The 21,329-nt window shown below is 44.0% G+C and overlaps 1 protein-coding gene across 5 annotated transcripts in view; it reads left to right on the top strand.

Moving 5' to 3' along the window:
• The window catches only part of gria3b (glutamate receptor, ionotropic, AMPA 3b), an 85,075-nt gene that overhangs the window by 1,725 nt on the left and 62,021 nt on the right, over positions 1 to 21,329 (top strand). The window lies entirely within an intron of this gene.

The raw sequence follows: 21,329 nt of genomic DNA, 5'->3' as shown, positions 1-21,329 counted from the left end.
TCCATCCTCTGACTCCCCCCCCTGTGTTACAGAGCATCTCCCCCAGCATTGCAGAGTCAGCTCATTAGCACCCAGCCCTCATAGCACCTCACCGTGCTGTCATTGGGTGAATGAAAAAGAAAAAAAAAATCCATAGCTCCCTAACCAACGCCAGCAAATGAGTTAGGCTCAGACCTGCAGAAGAGGTGGGTCTGAGCAGTGAGGGAGATGAAGCAGAGCGTCGTATCACAAGAAGCAGAGCTGCCGGTGCCCTAACGAATGCATCCATAAGAAACAATAAGCAAATGAGAGGGAATAAATAATAGATAGTCCTTTGCAATTTCACGCATGTTGAAGAGGAAGGGAAGCATAGGAGGAAAAAGGCTTGATATCAGAATCTAATTAAATTCAGGGGCAGACAGAGCTTTAGTCAGAGGAAGGGGCTCCTGTGGGAGCCGTGGCCCCGTTTCGTGTTTCTTGCTGCCACGTCTCAGCATCTCTCTCCATCAAGAGCACTGTCTCAGGACTGCCTTGAACTTCACATACAAGAAAACTATGAACCTTTAATGACGCAAAATAAGCAATGCATGGAAGAAATGCATCATTTAATGATGCAAAAATAAGAGGGTGATTGTCAAATGTCATTATACTGTTTGCTGCGAGCAGAGAGCTTTGATTTGCTTATTAAAAATCTGCCCGTGTGTTTAGCCTGCTACATTATACCAAAAAGAAGTTTTTACTGAACACATTAAAGGTCATCTGCTTGATTATAAAATATTCAGGTAAATAATTCAAAAACCTGTGAGCAAAGACTGTTTTAAAAGCAGTCTGAGATGTAGCATTCTTTTAATATCAGAGTTTTTTCAAGGTAGTGCCCTCAGAGTCTTGTCAAGCTCGGCTCGCAAACGACAGACAGCTCATGCTGAGCTCACAACAGTCCACAAGCACCTCAGATTGTCTGGACCGATGTCGTGAACAAAATAGAGATGACGGTTATTAAATATCACTTATCTGCTGACTTCCAGGCCTTTGAGGCTTCGCCCCGAGCGAGCGAGGACCTCCCGTGTTCTGTGTTTTACATTTGTCAGCGCTGTTGTTTGTTCTGCAAGCTGTCACAATTATTTAGTGGACGTTTCGAATTCCCTTTGTCATCAATAGGCCCGCGTGGATGACTCAGACCTTTTGTGAGCGATAGCACACATCTACTTTATGATTGGGACAATGTGAAACAAGGTTTTACAATAGTGGCATTTACGCGGGTTTGGGGAGTAAATCTATTTCGAGGAGAGCTTCATTGCTTTGATCAAGATGAGATGTGGCTGCCTTAGGCCTTGAAGGGTCGTTGAGATGACAGCCTTTATTTTATTTTGTTTTTGCCCGGACCTTTTTATCTCGCAGCTGATGTGGTTGTGCTTTAGTGTGTATTCTCTCTTTACCCTGGGACAGAGAGTGCCAAAGCCCTGTACTCTGACTCATCATGTAGATCACTCCCCCTCATTTGCTCTACATCCTTTAAAAGTCATATAATAGAGGGAGAGGAGCAAGAGGATGCGAGCACAGGAAATCCAAATTAAACTTGCCGGAGTTTATTTTGCTTTCTAGAAACAAAATATGGAAATCCTTAGGTATAATTAAGGCGCAGTCCTGGTGTCAGAACCATTTCTTTCAAGTCAGTTTTAAGCCTTATGCTATTAATTGAATTAGTGACCGGCAGCAAAACAATGTGTGGCTTCAGTAATCCTTAAGGCTCGACTTTGTACTGCAGAGGCATGGTGTGTGCTTTGGTGGCAAGACTGTTGTTGCTTTGAAGTGACATCAGAAATAGTGAAATGTGTAATTACCAGTGCAGGGTCCATAATAGCAGTGGAAGCTCGGAGTCAGGTATGCTCACAGAGGCGTAGTTCAAAGCAAAGGGTAGCGGACTGAAGAAAGCAGAGCAGGCAGCATTAATGTTCCTGATGGTCACGGCTAGCCAACTTAATGACGCTGCCATCCCTTTTTCTCCTGTTTACCCTTCATCTTCTTCCTTCTTTACCTGAGGCAGAGAAAAAGAAAGGCACCAAGCGCCCTTCCGTCTCTCTGTGCTGCGCTATTTATTAGATTACTGGCCTTGATTCCTGTTAAAGGGAAATTTTGCAATGCTTGGCTTTTGAATTTCATCTCTCTGTTCCTCATTCCTCATTCTGTCATTAAGCTAATGGTCTGTGTCCCCTCTGCCAGCCTTTTTACATGTGCCTACCCCTGTTTTATTAAATCCTTCGGGTTCTTAAACCCTGGCAGGCAGATGCTTCTTTGGCTGAACTGTTCAGCCACCTTCTCCGACCGCCTATAGCTACTGTAGTCAGAACCGCCTCGCTACCAAGAGGATGGAATTACATTTGTCTCTCCAGAAGGCAAAAGAAAAGACGGGAGAGGGACAAGAGAGAAAAACAGAGGGCACGTGAGAGGCAATATGTCTTATTGAAAAAGGAGGGATAATGAAGGAATAGTCTGACATTTTGCAGAAATGGGCTTTCTTGCTTTCGTGCCAAGGCTCGGATCAGAAGATTGATCGGCTGCCACTCTCGTGTCTGTACAATAAAAAGTTGGAACAAGAGCAAATTCTTGGTTTTGTGATTAAGGATTTTGCACAGATGAAACAAACAGTTGTAGAATGTGTTATTTATTGAGCCTAAGCCAGTTTTTTCCACTGGTCAATGGTGCAATATTGGCAATGTCAGTGTGAGGAGATGTGCAGAAAAATGAATGACATCACACATTATTTATGTGCAGCACTCTTGCACTGGATGTTGCATTGCACATAATGATGAGGATCATCATAAACACTCACCAGCGCTGCACTCAAGTCAAATATTTGTCTAGACACAACACATTCTTCGAAGCCTCTTCTTCACCGACCTTTACGCCCACCCAGATCTAGCTCTGCACATGTTGCCAAAAAACACCAGCAGTCTCTTTCCACTGGCAGCCTCCACTTTGACTGAACACTTGTGGCAAATGGCATATGTTGTGAAGCACGGACGGATGAGAAAAAAACAGACCTTACCCAATCCTTGCATGTATTGTTGCATGTAGCTTTAGGGGCTGTTGTTGGTGTTGGTTGGTGTGTGAATGGACAGAGCGACAGGGAGACGTGTTGCCGCAGCTCATGGCCTGACAGAGACAGGCTATGGTCGAGAGAAGCTCCTCAGGTGATTGTAGTAAGCACCACACTTCTTGTCCTTGCAGCCTGTAACTCAACTTGAAGGGTGTGACCAGGCAAACATGGCAGGGGAAGCTGGGAAAGGAGAGAAGGGGCTGACGACTGAGTGGTGGGAGGATAGAGATAGAGACTGCACTAAGAGAAAGCAAGAGGAGAAAGGATTTGATTAGAAAATGTTTTAGAGGTTGCTTATCTCAGAGAGGATGTGTGAATGTTTGAGTGTGTGTGTGTGTGTGTGTGTGTGTGTGTGTGAGAGAGAGAGAGAAGGAGAGAGGGAGGGAAAGAGAGCGAGAGACTTCTCCAGGCTATGGGGGGTTGTACTGGGACATGCCATCACATTCCAGCTGTGTTGGAGGCACAGATGGAGGTTTGTGTATGGATGCACATGCTCATATGTACGCATGTGTGTGCACATATGCACGGAGCCTGCACACACAGTCACAGACAGTAGGCGTGTGTGCGGTCACATATGCACAGACGGGCACGTTCTGTCTCCCTCTTCACATTTGTTACTGAGCAAATCTCACTGCTATGTACTGACGCTCCCGTGACACGCTTCATTGCTCCTAAAGTAAAGTTCACGTTTAGAATATTCCTTGACCCTCCCTGTGTGGAAAAAAGCCAACACACTTTAAAAATGTCCTTTCTGTAAAGATATGCAGATTAAGAAAAAAAAAGTGTATGAACTTGTTATTAAGAACCATGATTGTGCAGAAGTCTCTGAGCGAAACATGTATGGTAACATAACACAGTGTTTTTTTGAGGCCAGCAGGCCAGGCGGTCTCAGAGGCCTGCTGAGGTGGCTGCATGTGGGTCTCAGGCAGATGAGTGGGACAGTAACGGCTCTGGATGAGGTTACATGCTGTGGGAACTGCAGGTCCCTGAGAGGGGAGCGGGGCCAACAGCAGAGGGGGGTGAGTGACAGCACGGTTCAGATAGCAGAGGATGGGGCAGAGGAAGGGTGCAGCTATTCTCACATTTTAGGATCTGACTGGCACTTTTTGGCATTATATTCTTAGCAACCCCAAGACTAAATATTAATTATTACTATAAGGGCTTTAAAAGGATTCATGCAAGCCAAAATAAAATGCTGAATAAAAAATAATGTGATGTTACTGCATAAGGGCAGATTTACAGTTTTGCAGCTCCAAGGACTTTGTATTACGGCTCGCTGCAGTTCCACAGCTGACCACAGATTTGCATGAGGGAATTGCGTGGCGCTGTGGGTTCCTGACATGTTCTTCCCCACATGAAAACCATCCAGCTGGGCCGGCCCGTCATATTCTAATTTGTCCCGCCACAGTTTCGTAATGAAAAATAATGTGTTTTCACTTCTCATCATAACATAAGATCCTTAACTTGGTGTTTTGCTCTGTTGCTGCATTGTAAAGCTATGTGCAGCGTTATTTGTTTCCCTTTTCGCTGCATGCTCTCTTGTGAGCTCGTGCTATCGTCCATGAAGTCCATCTGTTGCACGTGAGAGCGTCATTTGCGCGCGTGTATGTGCTTCCAAGCTGCCGCCGTAGATTGAACGACTTCTGGGAGAAATGCTGCAGAGAAAGTGAAACCAAATTCCTCGATCCGCCCATTTGTTCAGATCTGCACCAAAAGGGAATGGGTTCTTTCTTGATCAATTCCACATCCTCTCACCAAATTTCATGGTAATTCGTCAAGCATGGTTTGTGTAATCCTGCTAACAGACAAACCAAACAAACTAAATACATGAAAATATTACCCTAGGGCAAGGGTCAGACAGGGTGTTTGATTTTAGTGTGTGATTTATTTCGTGATTCAAATAATACACTTGACTCCTATGATATTTATCAAATGTTTAAAAAAAACAATCTGAGCCAGCGTCAATGGGCTCGACGCCACAGAGTTCTTATAGTAGGGCAACACCCAGCATGCTGAGACTACTGAGTTCTGATGAAATAGTTTCCTTTATACAATTTTCTTGAAGTTTCACTGGCATGAATACAATGACGGGTACGGTTTGTTGTGGTCGAATAAGGTTAAAGCTTTCTCATACAGCAAATACAGAAAAAGCTGGCGAGATCCCAAAGGCCAAACCTCCGAAGGGAATGTTGTTTTGACCTAATTTTCTGGCCATGAGATGCCCTCCGCTGTATTTTTATATGTATATTTTATTTTTTTATTAAGTCAGGCATATCGCTGAAGCCGTAATGAGATTCAGAATAGAAAACACAGAACAGACTCCGAGGCAGATTCAACACAATGAATTTTTAATCAGAATTTCAAAAGATCCTCTTAAACCCAACCTGAGGAGAAGTGTTGCTGTCGGAGTGCTATTTGTCTTGGAATCAATGATGCTGGCAGATGTGGTTTGATAAAACAACAGCTTTCCTCCCTCGCCGCCGTGGTTCCTTCAAATCTCCATATATCTCTCACAAACACTGGGCATTTGGCCATTTCAACAGCGATGGAATATAAAGAAGCACAAAGTGTAGGGACAGATTTTTCATTCGGAAGACCAGTAAATCACACAGTGGATTTACAGGCTACTTTTAAAGAGCTCCTCAGCCCTGACAGTCTGTTGTGACCCACTGTGGGGGCATGTTGGGATCTTTGGATTTCCTATTGATTTCCTTTATCTATCAGCCCAATTTTCTGTGGCAAATGTGATAAATTATTAGCGAGCGGGGGGGATTACGGTGAAATGAGTATGGATGGACTGTCATGGCAACTTGACGATATCATCACCCCACAACCCACAGTTACTTGTGATAACATGACAACTGATGCTCTTAAAATAATTCATACCACAGTGATTCTGGACCGTGAGGAGTGCTTTGAATGTGTCCGTGGACATATGGGATTGCTCATAAAGCTTTAACATTTTGATGGATTTTGTTGACAGTAAAATGTCCACATCTGTAAAAACACAGCTGAGCAGTAAAAACCCTGATGTTTCCAGTAACCATTAACTAGGATAAATGGATGAATAATTTGTGGGACACTGACCCATATGTGAGCTTTATGGCAAAGCCATGAATGCGAGGAGTAGCTCAAGCCCTCTTTTTGAGCAGACATGATGCAATACGACAGCCCATCTATGCTCCGCACATCTGTTCAGCACTGTTCAAATAATAGGGTGGTCTCTGAACTATAAGTCAACAATGACAGGCTAAGTCTGTGTTCCCTTATTGAAGATGATATCAGTGCTGCGCCGTGATGAGCAAGAGGAGCCGGCTGACCGTATATAAAGCAGTGGTAAACACTGTGAGGGATCACACAGGATCTTACCGGTGCACTAAACATATTTGCTGTTGTGCTGCATGCAAGGGAAACTGATTATGATAAGAAAACCCCCATACATGTGGAGCATGTTAACTAAAAAGGAGCGGCTGCTATATTGTGAACTATTCATCTCAGGTGCATCAGGGATATGTCTGCCAGCAGCCCAGCTTCATGTAATGGCTGCTTTCCATTTTGTTTTGTCAGTGAGCAAAATCTCTCAAGGAGAGTGGGCTATGTCGTTTGTGGCAGGGATTATTTTTCATTTCAAAATGTCATTTATCCTCATGCACTAGTTGTGAAACGGCAGGGATGGAGTAGGTAAAGAAGAAGAAGAGAGGAAGAGCATTTTTCAAAACTTGTCACGATTAAAGATCTCTGACATTGCAGTCAGCATTTTTATTTCTTTACTTCCACCCCCCTTTCTGTCTTTCACATTTCTCTTTCTCTCTCTTTATATATATTTAATCTCTCCCACAAAGCCCATTACAGCTATGTTCCCGCAGCCATCGCAGTCACACTCAGCTGGCTATTGGCCATTCACTTTGCTCCCCTACAATACCCGTAATCACTGAATCAGTAATCCTCTTCTTGAGCTGGAATAGCACATCGTGCCTCATCGAAGTTGCTGCATTGGTCTGCTTTCGCTGGGTTCAGAAGAAAGAGAAACTCCGGCAGCCCCCCTCAAAAGGAGCTTCCGACTGCATTGTCCTAGCCAAGGTCACTCGGCTTAGGAAAGAATACACTTCTGAGCCTTTTTATTATTCTTCGAGAACCCAGAGAAGAGCATTAATTGGCACCTACATGCTGTCTAATCTTGGCAGTCCACTTGGGCTGCACGATCAGCTGTTGTTGTTCGTCTATGTGTGTGTGTGTGTGTGTGTGCGGTGGTGTGTACTTTTTGCGCTAAAGACAGTCAGAAATGAAGAGGACATCAGGGCGGTGTTGTTATGAATACAAAACACCAACAGGCAGTGTCGCGATGTACTCGCCCAAACTAGTAAATATTGGATCACAGTGCAAAGGGGCTTCCAGCTTCCATCTCTCCGTCTGCCGTCTGAGCAGATTGATCCGCACGTTTCTGGCCCGTTTCGGAGGAGACAGTCGCTAGCACAGCCCTGCCAAAGCTGCATGTCTGTGCAGAAACAAGGGCTCCATCATAACTGATTGCTTGTGACAGTTCACAGTCGCCGGGCCACTGAAGCATCATAACCTTGTGAAACTAGTGTATGGGCAGTCTAGCATACAGGCTGAAGGAGAGGAGGGGAGGAGAAAAGGTATTAGCATATTCCTTGCAGTGATACAGAGATGCAAATAAGACATGTCGTGCCATGAATAGCCTCTGTGGTTAATATTAAACACATCTTATCTAATGAAAGACATAATGCAGACCAACACCTCTGGGGACGGGGGGTGAATTTATAGACAATTACTACAACTGTGATTGCAGGGGAAGATTGAAGAGCCCAGCGATGTCAGAGCAGGGTCTGTTGATGCGCTGGAACTGCTGATGAAACTGACACGGAAATCTCTTCCGGCACGCCTGAGGAACAGAACCCGAGCCTCTCAAATCACTTTAGTGGCGTTGTCATCATAATGTGCGCCAATGTATTTCTGAATATTCACTTATTCCCATTGAATGCACAAGTTTAATCAAACCTGCGTGGATTAAAATGATAAATAACATGCTGGGAGTTATTTGGTCGGTTGTAGCAGAGACTTTACGAGGTAGGAGACAGATCACACAGAATGCTGAACAGAACAGTCTGTAACACCAGAGGTGGCAGATGTATGACACATATTCCACCCCCTGTCCCCAATAGGCCGATTGTCTGTTTTATAACGGCTGAACTGGGAAACATATCCAGCCAGTCATATTGCTGCACTGATGCAAGTGCATAGTTGAGGTTCAGGTGTCAACTTCAGTCGTAAGTCCATGTTTACAACTACTCATTTTGTCAATTGAATCTGATTTGACGGTAAAATACAAATATTCAAGGATTTCTCTCTTTTTTCATTTCAACCAAAATTGTATTGAGCTGACAAATTTTTTAAAGACATTTAGTAGAATGCTCAGGGTAACAGGACATTCATGTGATAAAACAAAAAAGCCAAGTTAGCCCTCTGAGCTAATGCATGTTAGCTATACTAACAATATATTAAATAGTAGTGAGCAATAAAGTTCTGCTCAAGGCAGAAAATAAAGTTTCTCTTGACCCCGACTGACTCAGATTAACCCAATGTCCAGGTCTGTGCCTGTACCTGTCGCAGACAACTTCAAAAAGTGGACATGATGACTTCAGGTAGTGGAATGATTTGACCACAGCGAGTCCTTAGAGAGGACTTGAACAAAAATACTCCGTACACTCACAGTAAAAAAAAGTCTTCTTGACCTGAAGAATCTCAGTAGAGTGAGGGGTCTCTGATGACTTGAATCAGCGATTTTCAGGGTTCACTCCTGGTTTACTGTCTTGGCTCTCTTTCCATTCTTTTTAGATAGGCGCCTGGTTTTGTCAGCCTTAAATAACTGCCTGGGGGCACTGCAGTGACACCTCCCTATGAGGACGATGGTGGTAGGTGACTCTAAACCTCCAACAGGCTGTGACTCATCTGCTCCTTTGCCATTTAGGAGGCGGGGGGCCACTGCTGTCCATACATCCGTAGATTGAGATGCATTTATGGCCATTAAAGAGAAAAACATTTACATGTGACACAGCGGTGTGGCCTTAGTTTACATGCTTCTTGCTGCTGTTCTCCTGTCCTTAGTGCTCACTATCCCCATGAGTGAGAATTAAGTGAACACGATGTGCTCACTCAACCATGACCCTCCTCTGTTTCTCCCTCCAATGGTTAATTCGGAGAGTGCTGTTGTGTGGCTCTTGCCATTTCACACATGGCTACGTAAAACCTGTGGGCGGTTGCTTCCATGCCGCTGTTAATGTTTGTGTGTCCATGCATGACTGTGTGATGAAATATTGAAGTGTTCTATCATCGACCATCGGGTAGCCGCCGGCGCGATAGCTGTCCCTTAATTTTATTTTTCCTGCCTTCTTTACCTCGGTGGTGTGGCTTTATTTTCCGCAGCGTGGCGCGCAGATCAGGAAGGCAAACCTCATCTGGACCCATGACAGAGCTAATCCATCCCAGCTGCGGAATGAAAAGGCCGTTTGGAGTGATTCCATTCCAAAGGCCTCAATAGAAAGCTCCTCTCAGATGCTGGTGCCCTTTGCAGCCCTGGAACTGCTCGGATATGATGAAAAAGGACTTGGAAGAGTTCAGTGGCTTAGCTATGTTTATGATAGGAGGGACTGGTGGGGGAGAGAGGCACAGTATGAGGACAGAGACATGAAGTGACTAACCGCTGTGGTTTTGTACGCCCGTGTGTGTGAACCTGATTGTAAAGATGCTTTACCGTCATCTCTCCTGTTCGCTACACTGAACTGAAGCCAGCTAAACGCTGTTGGTCGATGTGTCAGGATTGATTCACTTCGGGTGATGAGCTGGACTCATTCAATAGCCCCTGACCAACGGCTGTGAAATGTAAAGTAGCCAAAAGTAGCCTAATGTCCACTTTGACATTATTAACTTACCACACTTAAAATAAAGAAACTTACAATAAGTGTGGGTGAGGTGAAATGGCACCTTGATCATTCTGGTGTATCTGGACATTTAGTCTGAATAACATACCTTTCTTTAATATGTCAAGGGCACAGAGAAGTCACAGTAGATTTGCTTTATGTTCTCTTGCTTTCTTCCCCGAGACTTTGTGCTCTGTATTTTTCTCCTGCCAATTGTAGTGCCACCACCGCCGCCACTGCTACCGCTACCCCTGTACAAGTCTTCTCCCTAAGCCGTAAAGGGATTGACTTTGGGTATTCTACGCATAAAGAAGCTTAAGTTTGGAAATTGCTCTCAAGTGGCCGAAGTTTGTGAAAAGTCAGTGAACATTTCACTCCCAATTTCTGGGGTTTCGTCTCGAGAGTAAAGCTTTTTAGTCCTTGGACACCCTGAAGCTGAATGAAATATTAGGGACTAATCAAGACCATTGTTGCATGACCACTTTCCTGTGGCCGTTATGTAGCAGCCATGTTTTTTTCACAATCCATCAAAGTCTGTGATTGGATCAAAATGTTAGACAATCCAGAGCTTGTGGCGTCAACTTGCCCCATCGCTAACCACTCGTGGTGTCTAATGTAGCAATGCAGCTTGATTTAATTTACCCAGATATTGAAGTGTCCTTTGTAATTTCTGCCTCCACACCAGTTTAATGGAGATTAATGGAACGTCACAGAATGAATGTCATTAGAGGAAAAACGTGTTTTATTACAATATCAGTTGGAACATTTTGTTGCAATAGCATTGTACTCGTGAAATTGAGAACTGAGCTCTCCTAGTTAATCGAGAAAAAAACAAGCACAAGTGGTCGGTCAACTAGAGAGGTTTGAAAATGCAACTGAATCTGGATCAAATTTAATCAGAAAAGAGAACAGAAATATTTTCCAGCATTAAAAGGGTTCTCACTTTTAATTTTACTTAACCGATAGCTATTTACTCGCTGTACAAGTGTGTAACTTCTGTGTGTGTTTCCTTAGTGGAGCCATTTACAGATGGTGTATAATGGTGTGTTCTGGGTGTCAGTAGTGACATTGGAACAGCCAACGTGATTGTAATAAATCTTATTTCCCTTCAGCCACATTTACAGGGGCAATTTCTTTGGTGGAACAAATTTCCAACGGTAACAATTTACAGTGTTTAATCAATTGTTTTAGGAAAGATGTAAATGTGTGGATGTATTTCGTGCGGTGAAGACCACATATGAAAATTCATCCATCTTGGTTTTTATTGAGTGTGTAAGGGGGCAACATTTGGAAAAGATTGGCAAATAAAAAACCGAACCATCTTCAGGGCCGAGAGACCAATCGAGGAAAGTGAAAAAAGCTATTTTTAGAATTTGGATGAACTGACAGTGACACTATAAACTCTCTTTGTCAGTTTATCCTTGTATTTTAAAACCTCTGGTGACAGACAGTGTATCACACTGCCGTCACTTTACACAGAATGTTTCTCATTGGCATTACCAGCATATGTCCAGACAATAAAAAGGTCGACGGAGAATAAAATGGAGCACATCTTTCATCTAATGCAGCAAACTTTGTTCTCTCTTTTCTCTCTTTTCTCTCTTTTCTCTCTTTTCTCGAAGTGACGACATGGAGTTGTGTGAGGTGAATCTTTATTGTTTTATGTGGGGAAATTTGCTTTAGATATATAAGGTGACTATGGCATATTTTAAGGGGCCGCATCACAGGCTGTGGAATATATAGGATTACAGCTGACTTACTGTCATAGCCCTCTGTTTTCCATCTCACTCTGTCTCCTGCTACCTCGAGCATTATCATTCAGGGACAGAGCACCATCTCAGCAAGGGCACTAATAAGATGAAAACCGGTGCCGGACTGTACATACTTAACCAGGCCTGGATTGAGGCGGAGAAGGAGGGGGAATTCTTTAAGTGATCTCTTCAAGGTTAAACAACTAGTCCCATCTCCCGTCCTCATTGACTTATTCCATTATTCTTCACAGAGAGAGCGAAGAGCTGCTCCTGGAGAAGCGCTGTTTTAAAATTCAGCTCAGTAATCAGGCTTCACAATGCAAATCCCTCAATAGCTCGACTCGGTATGTTTCATCGCCATAGGATACCAATTGTGACGTGTAATTTGATTAGCGACACTGGGGGCAAAGGCTTAGTTTACACGTGCAGGAAGTGGACCTCGTGAGACTGACTGATAGTCATCTCCTTTCGGTGGCCCCTGTGTGGCACACTCATGGCTTTGCATGTGTGTATAAGCCGCACACAAGACCGAGAGTTCTGAAAATCCCCCTGAAGGACAGAAACGACCAGTCAGGAAGCATTAAACTCAGATGGTTTTGCACTCTAACTGGAATATGGAAATTTCAAGACTTCTTGCTGTCCTGTCATGCAGATGAGAGGAAGAGAAAATGACAAACACCAACTGCTTTAGAAAGCAACGCACAAGAACAGAGAGAACCGATGCACAGAATCGAGGAGGGCAGGCAAAACAATCCGGTGTTTTTGACATTGATGGAAAAATATATGTGTCCTGCCAGACACCCGCAAAAAGTTTATTCTGTTTCTTTTTTTTCTTTTCAATCATCCAAATAAGAACTGGAACAGGGGAAGTTTGCAGCTGCCAGGTTATTCCCCCTGCTGTGTAGAATTGGATTCAAAACAAGTCAGTCAGGTGCCAAACGCTATACCAGAAATATCACCGCAAATCTTTCACCCAGCTCTCCTGAAGTCAAGTCGAATAATTTAGAGGCATTGTCTCAGACCAAGTGTAATCTCCGTGATGGAGCTGAGCGGTTTCTCCTCGCGTCTTCTTCTCTTAACAGCATCTGTCATGGAGTCCGAAAGTGAACTGTTTTCTTGCGATTCAGCGAAGCTAATCTGCTCGGTTTGTTGTGAAGCCGAGGCCCATGACCACTTCTGACAGCAACAGTACGAATGTTTGCCGATGTGGTCGGACACGTTGAACTCCCCCATGTCTCCCCCCCTGCCCTGCCTCCTCGACCTCATCACACTCCCAGCCCAGAGATGTTGATTAGGGCCGTGCGCGTCGGGACATGCGGCACCGCCCTCTGCGGCCGCTCATTCGGATGCAGCCGCGGCGCCATCCACACCCATCTCACGATCCCTGCGTTCTCCTCTCTGCCTCGTTCTCCTTGCTTCCTCCATATTCATCTGCAGAGAAGAGCACGCTTTAGGCCTGCAGTGCTGATTGGGAGGATTAGTGGTGTGTGAGGGACTTTGTCACCAGCTTTCTGGGAAATCCAATTACAGAATATCATAAGCCTTACATGTTTCATACTCCGCTGAATCCTCCTTAAAATGCACACAGCCATACTCAAAGGGTCAGTGTTTAGCTGCTGTCCTTGCTTTGTACTGTATTGGCATATTCCCGGAGGTAGGGGATGTTTGAAAGGATAAGTCAGGTCCTGTAGCACTCCTCTCACCTCTGCATTGCAGCAAATGGTGGACTGCATGAGTCTGCCGAAGAAGGGGATTGTTATTTGTTCAGCGTGATGGGCTGGGATCTCGGAGCACGGCTCTCGAAGTGAAGCAAGGGCCAAGGGTTTAGGTCTGTTATCTGCTTGCATAGATAGTCCTTAATTGCAGATGTCAAGGAAAGGGTATTCAGCAGACGGGGGGCATGCAAAGCAAGATTTCTGCATGTATCGGTTGAGTCCTGTCAAACCGATTGTCCCTGAATTATTCAACCAACGGTCTGTTCTCACAGCTGCCATCACAACACTGTTATCTGAACTTCTGAAATGGCCAGCGTGTTGAAGATTTGAACAGCATTCTTGTTCAAACCCCCTGCTCTTTTGCTCTGCATAATGATTTTTGTTTGTCAAACAGAGGGCATTACCATGATGATGAAGACACCGCGGCATGTACGAGCCCTCTGCGACACAGGGGTCTGCTTGACCCCTGGAGAGCTTTCAGCCACATCTGCTGCACTGTGGTCAAACGAGAAGCATGATGGCTTGAACCCTGAAGGTGAAAATATCGGTCACAGGGAGATGGAGCTGAGAGTCATTGACTCCCTTGAGCATTGCTTACCAGCCACTCTCACGAGCACAGGGCTATGCCATCAAGATGGCAGGTGAAGAGGAGAAGGAAGCTGTGGTTGAAACGCTGCAGAGGAAACTAGAGAGGAGAGAGAATAGTTAATGAAGCCCAGTGATGGGGAAGCATGTGCATGTGTGTCTCTTCTGACCTCGCTCTGGTCCTCGGGTCTTTTTCTTTACATCTTCACTGCACCATATACATTTCAACAGTCAAACCTACTTATTAAGAGAGTTTGAATGCTATAGGATGCGACTAAATCCTGTGAATTCTCATGATTTAGTTGCATCCCTGTTCCCAAAAATGAACCCCTGATTAAAGCCTTATGGTATGATAACATTTGATCTACTGTTAAAAACCCCATTTTAGACAGTACATAGTATCTCTTCTTCGAACATTTAATCATTTCTCTACAGTTCTAGAGAGTCCTAGGTTTATTCATTATATTTTAAATACAGGAAATTATATAATTTCTTGCCAATAATTATATTTTACTCACATCTCAATATTGTTTTCAATTATACTTTTGAATATGAATTATTAGTTGAAAGCAGACAACTTTATTTGCATAAGGAATCCTCCCCTCTGCTTGCTTTAGAACTGATTTGACAAACGGATTCATATCACATAAATCAGCAGAAGTCCAGTAACATTTTAACAAGACTGAACATTTGCATGAGCCTTCCACCTGAATGCTCAGGTGCAGTATGGCCTACGTCTAATTCTTGAATAGCAGAGTTTAAATCGTATACTTCCACACACATTCCATACATATAATAATAATGTATTCTTTTTTGAATCAATCTGATCAGTGACTTGGGGGATCTTTGAATTTATTTAAATTTTTAAAGTAAAACACTGAGTGACATAAATTCAACACAAAGCAAAGTAAATTGTCTTGGTTTTAATTCAAACCTAAACCCTGTGCCATACAGTAAGCGTATGAATGCTGTACAGTCTATATTCAACATAATGTTTTAGTTAGCTCCCTCTCACAAATGACTCCTGTCATATTTTAAAGTGCTGTGCCATGTGGTGGGCTTGATCTGCTACACTCAAAATGTGAGCAGCAGGGGTGTCAAAAATGCACTTTACACTCGTCAATTTAACAAAACATGTCCATATCATTTTACAGAAATAAGCCTCCTGTTATTTCTCACTTTAGATTTGGATCAAAAGTACGTGTGAATAAGAAACTTGACAAAAACACGCACATGAGATTGCCATGTTGGACTACTTTTAGATTTCTTGTAATATTTGACATGTTGGCTGTATTATATGATTTTCTTTGTCTAGGACCAGTAGCATTACAGGCAGCAATTCAAGTGTCGTCTTTGATAGAGACACTAATGAGCCTATTCCACTGGTGAAAATACCCACTTACATTTGACTTTTGTCTGTAATGTGAATGGATACAGTCGGCATTCACTATCGGGTCAAATGACTCTGACATACGGCTCCATCGGCTCCGGCTCTGATCGGCAATGATGGAAACATAGCACCCGGGTTAGCTTATTCCTTCTTCATCTTCTTAATTTTGGCAGTCTAGACGCTGATGCTGCACCTTGGCGTTGGTACGCAAATAGACATGAGCACTTGTGTACTTGATTTTTACGTCTTGGGAACAAAATACAACAGCGATATATATTTTTTTCATATCGTGCAAGATGCAACACTAGAAAGACATCGATTTTTCTGACGTGGTGGTTTCCAGCACATTGGTGACGTTGGATATGACTCACTGGGGTAAAAAAAAGAGCAGAAAATCATTTCCTCGCCTGTCAATGGGAAAGGAGTCGATCACCTTTCTTTGCCGGTCTACTCTGTGTATACCTGTTAACTTCGGTGTAAAAGATGTGTCATTCGAGCCATTACAGTTACTGGACCCTTTTTAGATGTGACATTTACTAAACTGTCAAGCAGATAAGGGAATGTATTGTGTGTTCACAGTTAAACGACTTAGATTCTAAATAACTTACAGGTTGATTTTCTGTTAATGCACAATATAAAGTTTGTATTGAGGTGAGGGGTTATCCAGTCAACCACCTCAGGAGGAAGTTAGAAACCTGCCACTGATGTGCTGCTGGGTGAGCAGCAGGCAAACAGGCCTCAGTGACAGAGCATCCCCAGACCCACTATCATCCATCATGCACTGCAGCAGTCAAACACACATGTACAATGCATAGAGACACACAGGCAGATTCACCCCTGAACTCACCAGTGGATTGCCTGTACTTTGTTTGTTCTTTTTTGTTCAAACCCAAACAACAGATAAGGGACTACTCGCCGGGGATTTCCAACCCGGCAGGGGGAGCACAAGGCAGAAGAGAAACTCGGGGGTCACTCACACAGAGCTGCTCTGTGAAAAACATTTTTTTTATCATCTTTTAAAACCGCTGCTCTGCTTATCATTAAATTCTTTGTATTAAATTCTAAATAATGTTTTGTGGTATAGCTTGTGACAGGGACAGCTGACATTAGGGGGCTTGAATGTGTTTCTGATTTAAATGTTTTCTGTCTTTTCTTTGGAAAGCTGGTATATACACAAACGTGTCATTATTATCATTATTATTTTAACAGTAAGACAACTGTTTTTTCATTATTAATAAACACTATAATGTATAATTGAATAACAGATGCAGGCAAAAACCTAATACAAAACTTATTGCATTGTGGACTGAACTGATGTCCACTGTTACATATATCATCAGAAAGAAGCCTTCGTATTGAATATATCATTTTGTTAGTCTTTTAATGACAGTTTGCATTAAATTAAACGTTTCATAAAATGATAACATGACCATTATGTCATGATGTGATTCCACTGAAAACGAGAACACACTCATATTGAATTATAGTTCTGCTTCAAATTTATTGTATGCAGTAATTGTGTGTTTTTCTTCATGTGTAGTCACTGGTGCCGTTTAACCCAGCAGATAAAATGAAACTCAAATAGACGATAAATGTTGATGCATGAGGACGACTAACAGCCTCCTTTTCTAACGTTCAGCCATGGCACCGTCGCCATTGAGGTGATCTTGAATCTGGTTCTGCCATTTGAGTTAGCAGTTTGAAGCACTTCACATTTCTATATGACAAGAGCTGACGCAATCCCTCCCCGGGGCGCTAGCGAGCTATCTCCCCGTGACAGCATCCCTTCTTCAGAGCAGGACAGGCCGGGCCTGATGAAGGCTGGTGAAAACTGAGGGGGGTGAGGGAGGGAGGTGGGGACCAGCAGGAGGATCTATGAAGACCAGAGGGAGAAGGAGTCCGAGAGAGACAGGCAGGAAATGGAGGTCGTGTGGCCGAGGGGAGAAACAACGGCGCCAAAGAGAGAAAACGAGAATGTGGGTTTTGTGAAGAAAAAAAAAAAAAGATGAGAAAAACAGCTAAAGAGATACAATCATCGTTGACATTTACTGTTCAAGGCCCCCTACCCAAGGCTGTGCAAGGCTCTGGCTCGTGGGCTGCAAAAGAGCATGGAAATCCAAATACTTTGAGTAAAAGGATCTTTTTTTTTCATGAATTATCCTGGCTTGTCTGCAGGATACCACACATCCCTCTGAACTAGCATTCCAGGCCAGCCATCTCAAGTGATGCATCGGAAATGTAACATCCCCGTAGCACTGCCGAGTGTCCTGATTATAGAAGGGAATGAGGGCGGCACACTGTGTGTGTTTGACCAGTGAACTGGAGATAGGATGCATGGTTCCCTGCAGCAGGATGGGGGAGGAGGAGGAGGAGGAGGAGGAGGAGGAGGAGGAGGAGGAGGAGGCACGGTTAGCTGCAGAGGAGGAAGAAAGATAAAGGAAAATGAGATTAGAGAAGAATCAAAAAGAGAAAGAGCTGATGAGAGAGAATTATCTCTGTGTGGTTTACCACTCTTCATCCAAGTTCCTCAAACGACTGCGCACGTGCATGTGGCTGTTTGACGACTTGTGAGTAAATTCACATTGCTGGAATTCAAGGTGACACTCGCAGACTCATTGAATTATATTAACCGACGTGTTATTTCGTAAGATTCAGAGGCAGCTTTCGACCACCTCATTTCCACCTACAGCACATTGACTTCATTTTGATTTGATTACCAAGAGGGATGAAGTCAGGCTCGGGCTATTCCTTCACAGCAGCTCCCGCTCCCCTGACTCTACAGTACCTCTTTTTCTTTTTTTTCCTTTACTCGAGTCCAGCACCAATCTCTGGTCCACTGATGGAGCAGGGCAATATTACAGGGGAAACAATCTGAGAGGAGAAAGAGTAAGAGTGAGGGGCACTCAGGTGGAGAGAGATACTGCCACGCTTGAAGAGGATGTATGCTTTGGGGGCTGACCAGATGGCTGAGGCGAAAGACAGGCAACAAAAGGAGAGGTCAAATAGAGTGGTGAGGACAGAGGAGGAGGAGGAGGAGGAGGAGGAGGGGATCAGTCCTGCATGGAGAGGCAGAGAGTGAGTGAGGGAATACATACATACACACAGTAGGACTCTTAATCCACAACTTTCCATATGTGGAACTTTTCAGATGAGTGTCGGCTCTGAGTTCGACTTTTGAAAAACACTCCAAGCAATTTTTTTCCTTCTCATTTCTCACTGCTTGTCCCTATGGTTGGTTATAAGAGCCAGCCAAAAATGCAGCCACAATATCTGTCTCACCCTTTTTATCACCATCAATTCACTAATTAAAAACATTTTAACAAACATCAGTGCGAGAAGAACTACCTTCAATCACCTACCTTAAAAAAATTAAATGTTTTGTAAGTTGTAAATCTGGACCATCACCCGCCCACTAACACTGAGGAGGTGGGGTTTATTACCTATACTGCAGCCAGTCACCAGGTGGCGATCTAGATGATTTAGCTTCACTTTTGCCGAGCTGTCACGTCGTCCATCTTTACACACAGTTTATGGTTTTTCTCCACTAACACTGGGTCAAACAGCAAGTGGTTTTCTGCTGTTTGTGTAAATGGTAATTGCAGCCGCCTGCTACTGCAGCTCAGATTTACTCTCAACTCCAGGCTGGAGTATGTAAACACCTTGAAAACCATAAGCCTCTACCTGTGGTGTGGCTTGTTATCTCCTGACCATGGAAATGAGCCAGAGCTTTATGCACAGCACAGCTCATGGCACTCTGCTGAAAATCAATAACACTGCTTCCATTAATTGTATGTTGTGTTATTCTACCTGTAGTGTATATACTGGCATTCACATCCACATGCATAGAGACGACTTGTGTTTGTTTATGGCACTGCATGCATGTATTTGGCGGTACACTGTAAGTATAAACATATCTCCTGTCAGAAATGATGCTCATGGGTGCAGACTCTGCAGAGGGTGGTGAGTTGCGGGGAAAGGAGTGTGCACTTCTTGAGGCAGGATGAGTTCAGGATGAGTCGTGTCTGAGGGGGCAGAGTTGCACGATGCTGGCAGATCTGGTGCAGTGAGAGTGGCTGGTGCGTGCCCTCCAAACAAAACCGGTCACTCCTGGTCTAGAACATCCTTATAAACCTCGCCGCCCATGGGAGAGCCCACACCTCGAATCGCTCTCGGTGGCATCGCTCATGGGATCCATGCAACATGGAAACTTTTCCAGTACAATAAGGTGGCAGCACAAGGACACTGTTATCACTAATGGGGGAAAGAGATGATATTTGGAGGGGAAGAAGGAGGTGGTATAGTGGACATATCTGTTATTGTAGAATGGGCTCAAGCTAATAAGCAGAGGGCAGCTGAGCAGAGAGAAACATGCTGCCAGATCTGGTCCCCGAGGAGTGGTTCTGTGTCAGTGCTAGCCCAAATTAAGAGGGAGTGCAGAGAAAACTGGGCCTCGACGAGGTCTGGAACTCCTGCTGTCTCCCATTCAGAGGAGGACATTGCACCATTCAACCTGCAGCGCTTACCCACAATACTGCTGTCCAGCTGTTGATTCACCTTTCAAAGCGCTCTGTGTACCTGCGTGTGTGTGTCTATTCCTGCGTGTGTGTGTGTGTGTGTGTGTGTGTGTGTGTGTGTGTGTGTGTGTGTGTGTGTGTGTGTGTGTGTGTGTGTGTGTGTGTGTGTGTGTGTGTTGCCGAGGACTGGAGAGGTGTCTGTGCCAGGACAGATAGGGTGGGGAAAGAACTAAAAAAAGGAGGAGGTGAATCCCAGCAGTGACTAGATCTCTCATTCACACAGCAATTGTGCCTAAAAGCCATGTACGCGTCCTCTGAGCATCAGAGAGGTTTTTGTGCCGTAACACCGTTCACACAGGGAGAAAGAGAAAAAAAAAAAAACATGGTTATTGCATGTGCATATGCGTGTGTGATTTCATTTTATGCTTGACTTGATTTGGATGAAAATTTTATTTTTCAGCTTTGAAAAATTCTGCGTGCTCGATCTACAGCATGTCGGGTTTATGCAACCATACACACTTGAATATGTATCCGTCAGCCAGTCCGAAACTAATATTTGTTGCATGAGACTGGATCGCGCCTCCCCGTGTCAGCCGCCGAGCCATTGTACCGGAATGCTCTCAGTGTTGGGGGAAGTTAGCAATGCTTGATTACCCAGCGGGAACACTTGAGAGTCAATCAGAATAAGTGAACAGCCACTCATGATAGGGTAATAAAAGCAAAACACACCTGTAGTCGTGAATATTAGTTTACACATTAATGGCCTCGGACGGAATTGAAGTGGCTCCTACCTGACAATTTACCCTGTCGCACCGGAGCGTACAGTGAATACACGAACAAATGGAAACACCTCGTAAGAAATGTCAAAGTGCACACAAAATAAGAGTGGATAAGAAAAAGAAACAGCTTGTATTGCTGAGGTGTTTATTCCCCCTAGTTGTTATTGATTTGTTACAGTAAAAAACATTCAAATGATTGTGTAGCTGTTTATTCTCCGTCACCTTTGGTCATCTCAGTCAGACTCATTTTTGTGCAGCTTTTAAAAGGGGTCGACATTCTGTGTCTTCCTCATGTCTTCACACCTTAACACAATTTTTTCCTCCAAAGATACAACACATGAGTTGTCTGCCATTGTGGCGTCAACAAAGACTGTGGCTACTGTACGCATGAGGTCACTGACAGTGAGTCTGTGTTCACGTTTCCTTCAAGGCAGAAAGACTTGTCTTTGTCAGCTCTTTCGTGGGAAGCAACTGAAGCAGCTGCGGTGAACGCCGCAGTGAGTCGTTCGCCGTGGATGAGGGAACTGAGCAATAACTGGTTGGAGCTGCAGACTCTCAGTGAACAACGTGACGTTTCTATG

The sequence above is a fragment of the Hippoglossus stenolepis genome, chromosome 7 (assembly GCF_022539355.2).
Source record: "Hippoglossus stenolepis isolate QCI-W04-F060 chromosome 7, HSTE1.2, whole genome shotgun sequence".
NCBI classification, from domain to species: domain Eukaryota; kingdom Metazoa; phylum Chordata; class Actinopteri; order Pleuronectiformes; family Pleuronectidae; genus Hippoglossus; species Hippoglossus stenolepis.
This window is presented reverse-complemented; position numbering and strand designations above follow the sequence as displayed.